Consider the following 13,899-nt stretch of genomic DNA (forward strand, 5'->3'; position numbering starts at 1 on the left):
GCCCCCCCCCCCCCCCCAAATCTTGCTTAGGAATAATGTCATCACAAGCCTCCTCTGCAGCTCTGGGATGAAGGCTGTATGTGGGAGGGAGAATTTGGAGGAATCAGCCTTGCCAGGCATATGTGGGCCTCCTCCTAAAAGAACCGCGCTGGGAAGCCCGAGGCCTGGATTTATCTGTAGGACCTTGAGGGTGGGCTGCTGTCCACATCACGGTTTCACTGATCTCTTCCTGCCAGCACCAAGCGACACTGACACAGGGCAGCGGAGCATAGGACTGAGGACGCTGTGCGGGCGCGCACGCATGCACACAGCCTTCTCGTGCATAGGGAGAGCCGGTTGCTCATAAGAATAAATAAATGTCCCTTGCAGGGAGTCCTTTAGTGCCGTGATGCCTTTGATAAAAAAGCAGTAACCCTAAATGCTGTTGAATGGAGCGATCTAAAGTTCCTATTTACTGAAACATAAATTAAGTCAAGTGGAGAGAAAACATGGGTAAGGAAGATCATGTGGGTAGATCAGTAGAGACGCTGAAAGATCGCTGTGCTGCTATGTGGATAAGGAAGTTGTAAACAGCATTAAAAAGTGGAGAGGGAAAGAAAATGGAAGTAGAGAGATGATAAAAGGCAGAACACTAAATCACAAATAAGGGTACATGTACAAAGTCACAAACCAGATTTACACCAAGCATTGCAAAATCTATAGCCTGGACTGACAACGCATGGAGATACTCTGCACGCGGGCACGCGGGCATCCAGAGTGGCCGGGGCCATGTCAGCATGAAGACAGTAGATTTGGCCACAACACAGTCTCTCTCTGATGGACAGGGGAGCTGATTCATTAGCTCTGCTGTGCAGGGATCTGACTGGTCTGGTTCTGCAGACAGTCCAGTTACAGCCTTAGGAGGCTTTTAAAGGTCTTTTTTTTTTTTCTTATAGTTTATTGTCAAGTTGGTTTCCATTAAAGGTCTTTGAACACACGATCTCTTGTGAGATAGATCCACATTCTAATGGATCTCCAAGGTCACAACCCATTCCTAGATGGAGTCTGATTGACTAGTTTTTTTTTTTTAATGTTGATTTATTTTTGAGAGACAGAGATGGAGTACGAGGGGGGAGAGGCAGAGAGAGAGGGAGACACAGAATACGAAGCTCCAAGCTCTGACCTGTCAGCGCAGAGCCCGATGCGGGGCTCAAACTCACAAACTGTGAGATCATGACCTGAGCCGAAGTCGGAGGCCCAACCGACTGAGCTGTGCAGGTGCCCCTGATAGACTTGTTTTGTTAAATAGCTTGCTACCCCTGTCCTCTTTAGTCTGTTTTATTCTGGGTTGTTCTTGGCCTTTTTAGTGTTCACTTATGTCTCTTAGAAACATATGAGCACTTGCTGACAAACAGGTAAAAGTGGTAACTCCCAAACATCTGAACAAAAATCAAAGCTTTAGTCGATTGTCTATATGGGTTGTCAATAGGATGCCAAATATCTGGTGATTTAGAGACATCTACATAATTGATCAAATTTCTTAGTTTTCATCCAGGCACAGCATCAACACTCGTTTTCATTCCACTGGTGTTGCATTTCACTGGAAAACACCTGTTTTCAGAGGGAAGTAGTCTAGGTGACAAAGCATTGTGGTTAGAAAGCATCTTTGATGCACTTGGGTCTGGTTTCTGGTTTAAAAGAAGACAGGTCTTGGCCTGAAAGTCAGGTGGAGAACTGGACAAGCACAGCGGATGGGCACTTGCCCCAGAAGGTCGGTTGGGAGGGCAAATCACTTTGTCCAAATGAGGCTAAACTATCTGCCAGGCCTGGCTTCCATAATGGAATCCTTTTTTGCCATCTTCAAGGGGAGTATCAGGGGCTTAGTATACATGGTCTTTCATTCATTTATACTTCCATTTGTCCATCCAGAAACACTTTGCTAAGCACTTACCATATGCCACACAACTCACACAAACCTTTGTAACCCAAAAAATGTAAGAAGATGGGCTCTAGGTGAGATTGCTGGAGTTTGAAGCAAGCTTCCTGCTCACTGGTTGCGTGGTTATAGTCAACCTCATCTCCTCTCTGGACCTTAGTCTCTCCACCCATCTAACAGGGAGATAACCATACAGCTCTGTCATAGGTGCTTGTGAGAGTTATAGGAGTTCATTCACAGGAACCTGCTTAGCATTGCCTCTGGTGCTTATCAAGTGCTTAGTAAATGTTAGTCATTATTATGGCAGTCATAGTCACCAAGGGTATATTTCTTGCTATGTGTCTATGTCAATGTGTATGAGTTCTGGCTTGTGTGTGCACAGTGAACTCTTTTATTTTTTTATTCATTATTTCTGAGAGAGAGAGAGATAGACAAACAGACAGAGTGCGAGCAGGGGAAGGGCAGAGAGAGAGGAAGACGCAGAATTTGAAGCAGGTTCCAGGCTCTGAGCTGTCAGCACAGAGCCCGACACGGGCCTCAAACTCGTGGACCATGAGATCGTGACCTGAGCCGAAGTTGGATGCTCAACCGACTGAGTCACCCAGGCGCCCCAATAGTGAACTCTTTTAAATAAAAAGCTTGAGTTGAAAGGGTATTCTGTGAACAGAAATCTGTATCATGAATGCCAGTGAGAATTATGCGCTCTCTGAGCCCAGCCAGATTTAGGAAAGGGCCTGTTCTGTGTGTGTGCCGGGAAAAAGCCCTCCGAGTCAGTTATCTGAGCATGGAACAGAATTAGTCAGAGAATTGCCCCCTTTGTCCACTTTGCTGGAGAGCCCAGCCTGTGTGTGTGTGTGTGTGTGTGTGTGTGTGTAAACTTCATATGCCTGCACCCTCCTTGTCTGGAATGAGCTTACTATTGCTTGAGGAGTTGAAGGTTGGCATTTTCTGGGCTTTATGGCATTTTCATGGGCTGTGGTGCTTTGCATTTTATAGGCTTTTTTTAAAAAATAAAATGAAACGGTAGTGGGAAAAAAACCCTTATTTGATGGGTTTGAAGGGTTCCTCTGATTCTTAAATGTCATAGAGGGAAGAGAAGGGAGGTAAACAGGAAGAGGAAGGGAAGAGAGGAGAGAAAGTAGAGATAAGATAAAGGATAAAGAGAGAGGTGAGGGGGAAGTAAGCAAATATTTGACACGTTCAAACCACTCTGTCTACTATTGTTCCACATATCTGGAAGTCCCAGGGAACCATAGGAGGTTGATAATCACTGCAGTGATTCTCCCTGCTAAGGGCTGAAAGATTTTAAGCAGCGAATTTAGGAGAAACTTTTTACTTTGGGCTTAATGTGTGAAGTACAATGGCTTCAAGTAACTGGCCAACTACAGACTCTATTTACCCTGTGCTCAACAAAAGCAAAGGTGAAAACCAAAGTTCTCCAAACTCCCGAGAATGTCTTCTGGCTCTCCATCTTTATGGGAAGGCCATGGAATGAGGCCCAGGCCCAATGCCATTTTTGCTCGTAGTTCTCCCTGCCCCCTTGGTCTGGGTAGGCGACAACGTTCAGCTCAATGGACTTTCATAAGATCTCCATGCAACTGCCTTCATATTCACGGATCTGATTTCTTTCTTACCCCTTCCTTATTTCCCAATCTGACACCTAGATTTCACTATCCCTTATTTATACCCATTGCCTGGGAAAGGTTCTGACTTTTAAAATTAGAAAGCAAATATTTTTAAATTAGCTACATTTGAACGCTGAGAACTCAATTATCCTTGAATTTTTTTCGTAAGTGTGAAAATGCCTAAGGGCCACTACCTTCCTTTCTGCGTAGTCATACTTGCAGGGTGGATGCAGCCCTCTGTATGGAGAAGGGCAGTGGTGAAATCTGTCATAGCCCAGCCCCTGCCACTGTCCAAAGGGGCCAGAAGGTTGAGGAGAGAACTACTCCCAGCTTCCTTGCTACCGGACTGAAGTTTTTGCACTTCTCCGCTTAAATCACACACACTTTTACTCATCTTGGGATTTTAGGTTTGTTAGCACATGTGTATACATTCTTGTACCCATGCAGAGGCCAATCTTACGGCTGCTTTACTTGGTAAGTCCTTGTATTCATAATAATAGTAGCTAACAAGTGCTTACTATGGTAGAAATCATTATAAGCATGTTGCATGTATTAATTGATTTAAGCCTCGTAAACAACCCCATAGGGCTTTATAGGATTGTTTATAGATGAGGTAACTGGAGTATAGTGACGTTAAATAAGTTACTCAGGTCACAGGCTAAGCAGCAGAACTAAGATTTGAACCCAGGCGGTACTGACTCTAAAACCTATGTGCTCATCCAGCATCCACACTTCAGATCACCTCCACCATCCGAGGAAGGGCAGGCACCTGCATTCTCTTGCAGGGCTCTGTGTATCTCGCCGCCTCATGCCCAGTGATGTAGTTACACATTTCCTTACAAGCTCAGAACAAAGACCCTGCACCCTGGTAGGAAGTCACGCCTCATAGGTGTTGCTGTACTCTTCCATGGTGTGTGTGTGCGTGTGTGTGTGTGTATGCGGCCCAGTGAGTGAAGGCCATTGCTGAGCCACATCCCCTGGGGATGCTGGGAAGGAAAAAGGTGCTGATGGCCAGAATCACAGAAAGGAGTGGACTGGAACTAGAGTTTCTTCTGGACTTGGGTTCATGGTCATTGGAATAGGGGCGTTTACTCCCATCTAGTCTCCTCTAGATGGGCTGGGAGGCTTAACTTTCCACATGTGGCAGATGTAGGGAGGGTGGCCCCAGGCCCTGTGTCAGTGTGGTCAGTCAGAAGTGTTCCATGGATCAGGGGCAGCTTTCTTTCAACAGAACAGAGCTGTGCCTGTGGTCATCAAGAAGAGATTTGTCCCGTATCTCTAGAATCTTCCTTGTGAAAAGCAGCAGTGCAATGACCAAGTTGAAGTATGCTAAAAAAGCTAAAGGATGGACCCTCTCACACACTTCATGCCACCACACCGAGAAAGCAATTACTGAATCACACAGCACCACCCAGATCCAACATCATTACTCAACCCACATCACCAAGGAGACACCCATTAACCTAATCTCTGAGACATACATTTCAAAAAAAAAAGATGCTGATATGATCAACGAACACAATAATTCAAAGCTGAAACACAGACATTACCACTAAACAATACTCAAATTCCTCCAGCTCATTGTTACACAAAGTGCACTCACCTCAATATCATATCAGAAAACACCCAAGTAACAAACCTCACGCCGGCTGCAGGAATGCGCCCGGGCACAATGCATTGCAATGTACACCCAACACCATTCAAATGCTCCATCCTACGGGCGCACCCATACACAAAGGCTGAAATCATGCGGCCAGCAGAGCAATAGTGCACGCTGCTCAGACAGACACACTGGCAGTCTAGTTCCTGGCCCTTGCACACCCGGCAGAAACCGGGCCCGGCTGAAGCCTCCCCAGGCCCCACGTGCTCCTGATCCCCAGGCTCAGTGGGGCTTGCCAGAAAGCAGCAGCACCATCCCGTTCTCCAGCAGGTGGATGTGTCCAGACCATCACCTTCAATAAGGCCTCCGGGCCCTGGTTGCTAGTAAGAGAATAAACTGTCCCCTGAGCCTGTTTCCTGAGACAGGACAAATCAGCTCAGTCCTGGCTGGGTTTTAATAAGACTTTGCTGTTACTGAAAATGACAGAGCTCCAGGGAGGGAGGGAAAGGTGGAGGAGGACCGGGGTGGGGGGGGTGGCTTACCAGGCTGGGTGCAGGAATTCCCCTTCCTCCACCAAGCCCTGCCTTCCGTGGCCATTCCAGAGCTGAAGCCCTCTTGCTGGGTGTTCACTGAGTATCGATTCAGTCTGCAAGCAATTTTAATATTTCTTCAGGGACTTTCCAGCAACAGCACAAGTCATTAATTCACCCTCCCAAATTGCTTATTCAATAGCAGGAACATGGTCCTGAATAAAGTCCCAGAATTTATGTGACTCGCACGAGTCAGGAGGTCAAACAACTGTTATGGAGCGAAGTTAAAAATCCAAATAAAATATTGACACTTTTTTGGGGAGGGGGAGGGGGAAGTAAAGGTATTTAAAATAGGTTTTTGTTGCAATGCCCCCAGGATAAAGAATGGAAGGAGACTGAAGACAAGTTGGAGTTTATAAAATCAATGGAATTTATTGCACATCTACTTGGCATTTAATAATTCTCTCATTTCCACATCCCCCGCACCCCATCCTAGCCATAGACAGAAAGATACACAGGTGTACAGGTGCACATTTATGCACATCAATACTGGTGCATGGACCAATATAAAAACACAATTGTGGGGTGAGAATCTGAGACCCTGGGAAGGGACCAGTGATGAGTGTGACTGCAGCTTACATGTTTGACAGAAACAGTCATAACTGGAGCAGGAATTCATGAAGTAGGTTTTGATAAATATATCCAGTATTATAAATCTTGGATCAATGCATCAGAGCAGACATGAATATAAAGATACACTAATCATAGAAGTAGTTTCTAGAAACATAGAAACCGAGAAACACTCGGTTATGTGGTATCGCCACATAATCGTGTAAATTATTTGAAGACTAGAGAGAGAGATAAAGAGATAGATGCAGAGAACTTGGAAACTCTCCACCCAAACCTACCCGTGCATATAAAATACTAAAACCATAGCCACTTAGCCTAAAATTGTGGTTCGTTTGTAACACGGGCGTGCTGCTCATCAAATACAGGAGAGAGGTTAAGCGTGTTTGGAATCACTGCTTTATGCAATTTCTGTTCATTGTCTCCACATACAGTTGCCCAGTTGTCCAGATTGTAGAGGCAAGAAGACTGTAGGGGAAATTGTTTGTGCCCAAATAGTTAATAAATACAGATAACTATTAATATAGAAATTTCCAGAAGAAGTAATATGGTTCAGCCTAGAGGAGTCCCAGGCCTGTACCCAAAGTCTGGCTCCAGGGCTGTTAAGCACGTGACCTTAGGCCAATTGCTCAGTCTCTTTGTTGCCCCATTGGTGTAATAGAGAACATGCGTATTTGATAGAGTTGTAGTTTGGATTTAAATGAGAAAATGCATTTGTTACAATGCCCATCAGTTAGTGAATATGAAATAAATTCTAGTTATTTCTTTTGCTATTATTATATGCAACTCTTCTATTCAGGGCCAGCCTCTCATAGAGTCCACCATCTGTTCTTGATGTGAGTTATTCTGCCCAGTGGTTGGCAGCCTGGGTTCTGGAGTGGGGCTCCTGGGCTTAAATCCTGGCTCTGCTACTTACCAGTTGTGTGCCCTTGGGCAAGTTACTTAACTTCTCTGAGCCTCAGCTTCCACATCTGTAGAACAGGGATAATCTTTGTAAGAAGTTGTAAGAAATAAATTAAGTAGGGGCGACTGGGGCACCCAGTTGGTTAAGCGTCTGACTTCGGCTCAGGTCTTGATCTTGTGGTTTGTGGGTTCAAGCCCCACACTGGGCTCTGTGCTGACAGCTCAGAGCCTGGAGCCTGCTTCAGATTCTGTCTCCTTCTCTCTCTCTGCCCTTCCCCCTCTCAAGTTCTGTCTCTCTCTCAAAAATAAATAAACATCAAAAAAATTTTTTTCAAAGGGGGCGCCTGGGTAGCTCAGTCGGTTAAGCTTCTGACTTCAGCTCAGGTCATGATCTCACGTTCATGGGTTTGAGCCCCACGTCGGGCTCTGTACTGACAGCTTCGATTCTGTGTCTCCCTCTCTCTCTGCCCCTTCCCACTCATGTTCGGTCTCTCTCTGTCTCAAAAATAAATAAAACATTTTTAAAAATTAAAAAAAAGAAATAAATTAAATAATCCACGCAGAGTGCTTATTAGCACAGTGTCTGGTACATAGTAGCTCACTCTACCCCCTAAGATGTTATCCTTACTATTAATGATAACATTCAGCTGTTTTTCAGCAAATAGTTTTCTTCTTCAAATTTTTTTTTAAATTCCACAAATAGTTTTAAAATACTGACATCATAGGGGCGCCTAACCTCCCCCACTTGCACTCTGTCTCTCTCTCTCTCTCTCTCTCAAAATAAATGAACATTGAAAAAAGTTTAAAAAATAAAAAATATATATAAATACTGACGTCATACCAGACGCTGTTACTAGGTGCTGAAAATACAGTAGTGAGGAAAGTGGGCATGATATCTGGCCTCGTAGAGTTCAGAGTCCAGAGGAGGACTCAATGTGAACCGAGTAAGCAAGAAAACAAGCTTTCAGCTCTGCTCTAGACCCTGAGGGGAAGAGGGGCACAGGGAGAAATAGATTGGAAAGCCAGGGCGAAGCCAAATTGGGACTGATTTTGACTAGAGCTAAGGAATTTTGAACTGATTCTCTTGGTAATAGGAAGCGATTGTGGGGCTTAGCCACATCACATGCTTCCAGGAGGCAGAGACTGATGGGCTGTTTTTGAAGTAACTTGGCAAGAGGGAGAGGGGCTAGAGGCACAGAGGTCAGATCCCACCTTTGCTGCCACTCAGGGCACTGCCTCCAGGCTTCCTTCCGCTCCCCCAGGGAGGTGGGCATGCCAGGGAGGGACACCAAGAATGAACGGGGAGGACTTGGTCCCAGCAGTGAGTCTACACAGCACCCCTTCCACCATCATATCAGGGTATCAGGCAGCCTTCTAGCCTCTAGACCTTACCAAGCAGGGCTGTGGGGTGGACAGCTGGTGGACCCCAGTTCCAGCCCAGAAGCCCTGATAGATGAGGGCAGGCCGGTGGTGAAAGGAGCTAGTCTGGTCACGCTCTGGGCTTGGCATGCACTGCAGACTGGTTTCCAAATGGTTAGTTAAACACATTGCCCCTTAATTTTTAAACCTATGCATATCTTGAAGTTAAATCAATCCATATGCTTACCATCCATCATATAAACCGTCACTATTGCCCCCTAGGGCCAGCCCCATGGCCCATCTAGCCTGGTAAATTGTATCTGGCCTGGGCTCCCGGGGACACGTGGTGGAAGGATTATCGCCCTTAGTGCCAGTCTTAGAAGGCTAAGTTGATGCAGAATATCTAAAGAAGTAACATCTAAGGTAATATCTAAGGAACCCAGTGGGAATCTATCATCCTAGAAGGCACAAAAAGACTACATTTTGAAATTCTTTTTATTTTTAACTTGCAGTTCAGTTTCCAGAGGAACCGGTAGCTTCTTGAATTTTGGTTACTGGGTCAGTAGGAGTCGGGATTGGCAGATGGAGTGAAATGTCCATTGATAGAAATGAGTAAGGAATCTTCTGAGCCACTAAGATTTTCTCTCAACCCTCGAAAGGCTCCCCTATATAACCACAAGGATGGTCTCTTCACCCTCTGGCTTAAGCTAGTTTTCTCAAGCACTATAGAGTTTAAGCATAATCTAGAGAATTTGCTTAAATACAATTCCTGGGCCTGACCACCATCAGAAACTCTACTCAGGAGGTGTGGGCTGGGCCCCAGGATTGCATGTTAGCATGTGCCTCAGGGGATTCTAATGCAGGTGGATCAAGGACACTGGTTTGAGGAAACTCTTCTGTGAGCTTTTCATTTCTTGGAACTCAGCCATGACTTCTGAGAAGCAGCAAAAGAGGCAGAAGCTCTGGACACATTTAGAGGGACCCCTGTTAACCCCAGAAGCTGTGCATTCCAGCTTGCTATGCTATGGCCAGAACGGAAGGTCCTGCAGTACCTTCTCCTCACCAGCGGCCATTCTACTGCACAGACCTTGTGTCTGACCTATGGTTAGTTGTCCAAACCCAGACCTGTAGGGCGTGTGAGTAGGTGCAGGCAGACAACTCTAAACCGCACAAATTGCAATGCTGGCGCCTAGGAAGACAGAGTTTACACAAAGCCCTTTGGGATTGCCAGTGGGGAGGACAGGTCAGTTGGATGCCCTGTCCTCTGCCAGGAGGAAGTTGTAAACTTCAGGATTTTAGTTCCTGGGTTGTACAGAGGGGAAATTCTAGTTCTTTAGAGTTCTCTGGAGTAGGAAGAGATAGGAGCCATTTTTAGGAGAGGTGGAATCTTCCTGGAGAATCTATAACGTCTCACTCAAGTTCTGCTGTGAAAAGTCTCCAGCTGTTTGCGCCGGTCCAGCTTGACTCAGGGCTGAGCCAGGGACACGTACCTGATAGAGGCAGTTCGCAAGGGCCTGTGTTGAAGTGATTACGTGCAATCACTGGGCAAAATATCCTTTGCTGAAGCAAGTATCATTCTGTCCTCTGGAACGACCCGGCCTATCATACCCAGGCAGCCCAAGGCACTGGCAGAGGCCGCTCCGAACACTCGCCTGGCTCAGTGCGCTGTGGGGTCAGCTAGTCTGAAACATTCTCTCCCCTGGAGTTCCCTTGGTTCACCAAATCAGGGAAGACTTTCCCTCTGTGAGGAATCAAGTATTTTCTGCAAAAATTCTGAAGTGAGCAGTCTACCCTAGGGCAATTTCAGGTGATTTATACATGTGTCTATGGCACATGTGTGTAGATACCTAGGACTTCTTGCCCTAAAAACTCTTTCAGCAAACCAGTACTATGACTGAGCCTGGGGCCAGGCTGCCATTCTCCTAGGAAGTAATTCCAGTGTGAGGAAAGTGGTCTGTTCTGGGCAGCTGGAAAGGACCTGATGGGGGCTTGCTTGCAGATCATGTGTGTCTACATCATATCAGGAGCAACTGGCCCTGGAAGGTGTTACTACTCCTATTTTAGAGAAGGGAATACTAAAGTTCAGGGAGCCCCCTACCCTTTGTTTCTCAGAATACAACAACAGAGACTGGAAATTGAATCCAGCGGTTTGGATTCTGGGCTCCAGGGTATCTCTTTCTTGGAGGCAGGATAGTTTGGTGGTTATAGGCATGAGCCCTGCATTTAGTCTACTTGAATTCAAACCCCAGACTTGCCACTAAGTTAACAGGTGACCTTGGGCAAATCATAATATGCTGTATCTACAAAATGGGTTATTGTGAGGATTAGGTGAAGTATTTGTTGGAGGCACACAGGACACTGCCTAACACCTAGTAAATACTCAGTAAACACTGGTTTTTATCACTGGAGCTTTCTGCTAAGAAATCTAGAAATCTTGACCAGCCTAGTCCTGGAAATGCTACCACCTGTCTCTCCAAGGTGAGCTGTCTGAGGTCACCTCAATGCTAATAGGACCACTTCGTGTCTCCACCTCAGGGGGAGTTTTTGCACACCATTTATTATCATATAATACAATGCAATATAATATCATACATAACATAACATAATATGATGGGTAGGTTAACTTGGAAACCCTGAGGCGGACCGTGGATGGATGGATAGATGAATAGATACATTTGTACTAAGTATACATACATTATATCATTCTATTGATTTGTAAAAAGTTCCCGGTCTGCCTGGCTGTAATGAGATTTTTGAACTTTGCGTGGCGATCAATGAGTGGAATATTATTGGCCTGGAGAATTGATATACCTGCTCTCAGTGGCTTGTTCTGCTCCCAGGCTGCCCCGGCCCCCCAGGTGTACGATTCCAGCAGACACTTAACCTTTTTTACAGTGTCATCAGGCTAAAAGGAATCTAATAGTGACACAGGACTTGTGCTCAGCACTCTGCCACTATTGCTTTCCTGTCACAAATAATTTATAGCCTTCTATTTCCATCCCTGAGCCTGCACCCCAGCCCTGCCTCCTGCTTTCCCCCAGCTCCCAGGAATCGATAAACTCACACAGCCACAGTGGGACTTCAGGGTGCACAGAGACAGACAGACAGACAAAGAGAAGGGAGACCGACAGAGGGGCAGAGAAAGGCAGAGAATGAGACACAGAGGGAGGAATGAGCGGTGGAGGAGGAAGTGGGAGACGGAGGAGAGCCAGAAGAGGAATGAGAATGTCCCCGGTGCTTTCCTGGTCTGTTGAGAGCTCTTCTGTCTCTTCGTGAGTTTAACACACTGTTAATAGGAGTCTCATTACATGCTTTCATTCTAACTCACGGAGCTGAGGGAAGTGTTTTGATCTCCAGCTTGGAGGGAGGTGGAGGCCTCCTGGGAATTTAACCAAAGAAAGAGTGACTTCACCTGCCTTGTCTTCTATACCTGAAGCGCCACCACAGCTCCCTGGCATCTGCAGGGTCCCAAAGAAGCTACTGCTCCTACTGTCTGTGGATCCTTTCCGGGGCCCCCAGGCAGAGGCCCCTGATCTATCTTCTGGAGAGTCTCTCTGATTCACCTCTTCTTTGGTCAGGCTGTGACACCTGCCACCGCTGTTTCTCATCTTCTCCGTGCTCTTTCCAGGGCCACCATTGCGGCCGCACTGGCCAGGCTGGACCGTGCTGGGCTGAGGGCCTCCTGCCTGCACCTGGCTCAGTCCCTAAGAAAGAAAGAAAGCAGCCAGTCCTGGCGGTCACTCCTAGGAGGAATACTACTACGAGTTATTATTATTATTAGCAACATTAGCATTTATGGGGCCAAGCATCATACTGATCACCTTACATGCATTATCCTATTTAATCCTCCCAACAATCCTACGAAGTGGACAGCAGTAGTATCTTATTTTACAGATGAGGGACTAAGAGATTGCCAAGGGTTTCACAGGCAGTGAGTAACAGAGCTGAGTCTCACTCAGAGCCCAGAACTCATCCCTTTCTTTCCTTTGCCCTAGTCATACCCTTGCTAAGTGCCTGAAGTCCCCATGCTGGGCTCAGGCAAAGCCAGAAAGGTGGAAGAGGAAGGGCATCCCTGTGAAGGAGAACATACTGGAAAGGGAAGTGACGAGCAGGCGTCCTGACATGTTCCCATGGCGACAGGAAATGGCACTTCTGGGCTCCCCTGCGTAGAGCTATGGCCTCCAGCCCTCCCCATGCACCCTCCAAAGCCCCATCCCTGCAGACTTGACTTGAGGGCCAAACCTGCCTGGAGCCGTGGAGGCCATGATGTGTCTGACCGTCTTGCTGCATGCGGAGAATGAAAAAGATTGGAAGAGCAGGAGGAGCAATGAGGGGAAATAGTATCAGACAATCACCCAAAACAGTGCTTTCCTTTATCCTTTAAAGCTGTGGGGACATTCCCATGAGTTGTTGGGTTGTGTACAGGATGCAGGGGGGCAATGGATGACTACCAGGTATCCACAATCTCAGCTCTTAAATTTCTTGAGAGCAGCTCTGGGGACTAGCAAGTGGCCTCTGCCTGGAGGGCACGGATGGACACGAGGAGCGCTAGGAACTCACAGCAGGCACCCTGCCCAGCTCCTCTCCTTGCACCACCAAGCCCCCATCAGGGAGTAGTGATTTTCTATCACTTGCTGCCTCAGCTAAATCTGTACCAGTGCCCCAGGGGTCAGAGGCTCTGGGCAACAGAGATAGAAACCCCACAAGGCCATCCAGTCATCTGTCTCATCTGGGGCTCCCTTAGTCCAGGGCTCATCAGCCCGCAAGCCAGAGCCACCCCTCTGCAAGGTCAGGTTCTTTTCCCCAGCCTGTGGAAGTCGGTGCCTTCCAACATCCACTCCTTAGGCCTCTTGTCCCTCTTGTCCCTGATGGGCTCTTAAATCCATGCCTGCTGTGCCAGCTGGATACTTCCCTGCCACCTCAAACACTGCATGTCTGAGACAAAACCCGCCGCTTGCCTGCAGCTCTCCTCCCGACAGTGGGACAAACCACCAGCCTTCTAGATACACAGAATTGGGTTCTTAGAGCCATGCTTGACTCCAGTTGGGTGCCATATTGGCTGTTCTACCTTCACAATGTCTTGCAGACTCTTTCTTTTCTTTCTGGTGACCTTGAACCTGTATATTGCTTTGCCAGGATCTGTTTGCACGTGTCCCCTCTAGTTTAGACATCACTCATGGCTTGAGATTCTCCTAACCTGGTTGCTATATGTTGGGAGAGGTATGACAAAGTGACAAAAAGCACACTATTTAGAGACTGAGTTCTGACTTTGCCCTAACCGACAGTGTGATTTAGACTCAGCTACTTAGCTTCTGTTAGCTTTGGTTTTCAATCTGCAAA

General features: G+C 46.8%; 1 protein-coding gene and 1 long non-coding RNA gene across 8 annotated transcripts in view; one reads left to right on the forward strand and one right to left on the reverse strand.

Annotated features, from left to right (window-relative positions):
* The window catches only part of PAX2 (paired box 2), a 76,688-nt gene that overhangs the window by 15,144 nt on the left and 47,645 nt on the right, over positions 1 to 13,899 (forward strand). The gene's annotated exons all lie outside the window — the stretch shown is intronic.
* Positions 1 to 13,899, reverse strand: part of LOC115285784 — a 55,967-nt gene that overhangs the window by 8,028 nt on the left and 34,040 nt on the right. Inside the window, exon 3 of one of the 4 annotated variants that reach the window (XR_003905694.1) lies at positions 5,683 to 5,786. The exons of 2 other annotated variants lie outside the window; for them this stretch is intronic. This is a non-coding gene — a long non-coding RNA (uncharacterized LOC115285784). Of the gene's footprint in view, positions 1 to 5,682; positions 5,787 to 12,122; positions 12,264 to 13,899 lie in introns of all 4 variants that reach the window. One more of the 4 variants, XR_003905693.1, reaches the window with a different exon arrangement.

Source organism: Suricata suricatta, chromosome 2, assembly GCF_006229205.1.
Source record: "Suricata suricatta isolate VVHF042 chromosome 2, meerkat_22Aug2017_6uvM2_HiC, whole genome shotgun sequence".
Taxonomy (NCBI): Eukaryota; Metazoa; Chordata; class Mammalia; order Carnivora; family Herpestidae; genus Suricata; species Suricata suricatta.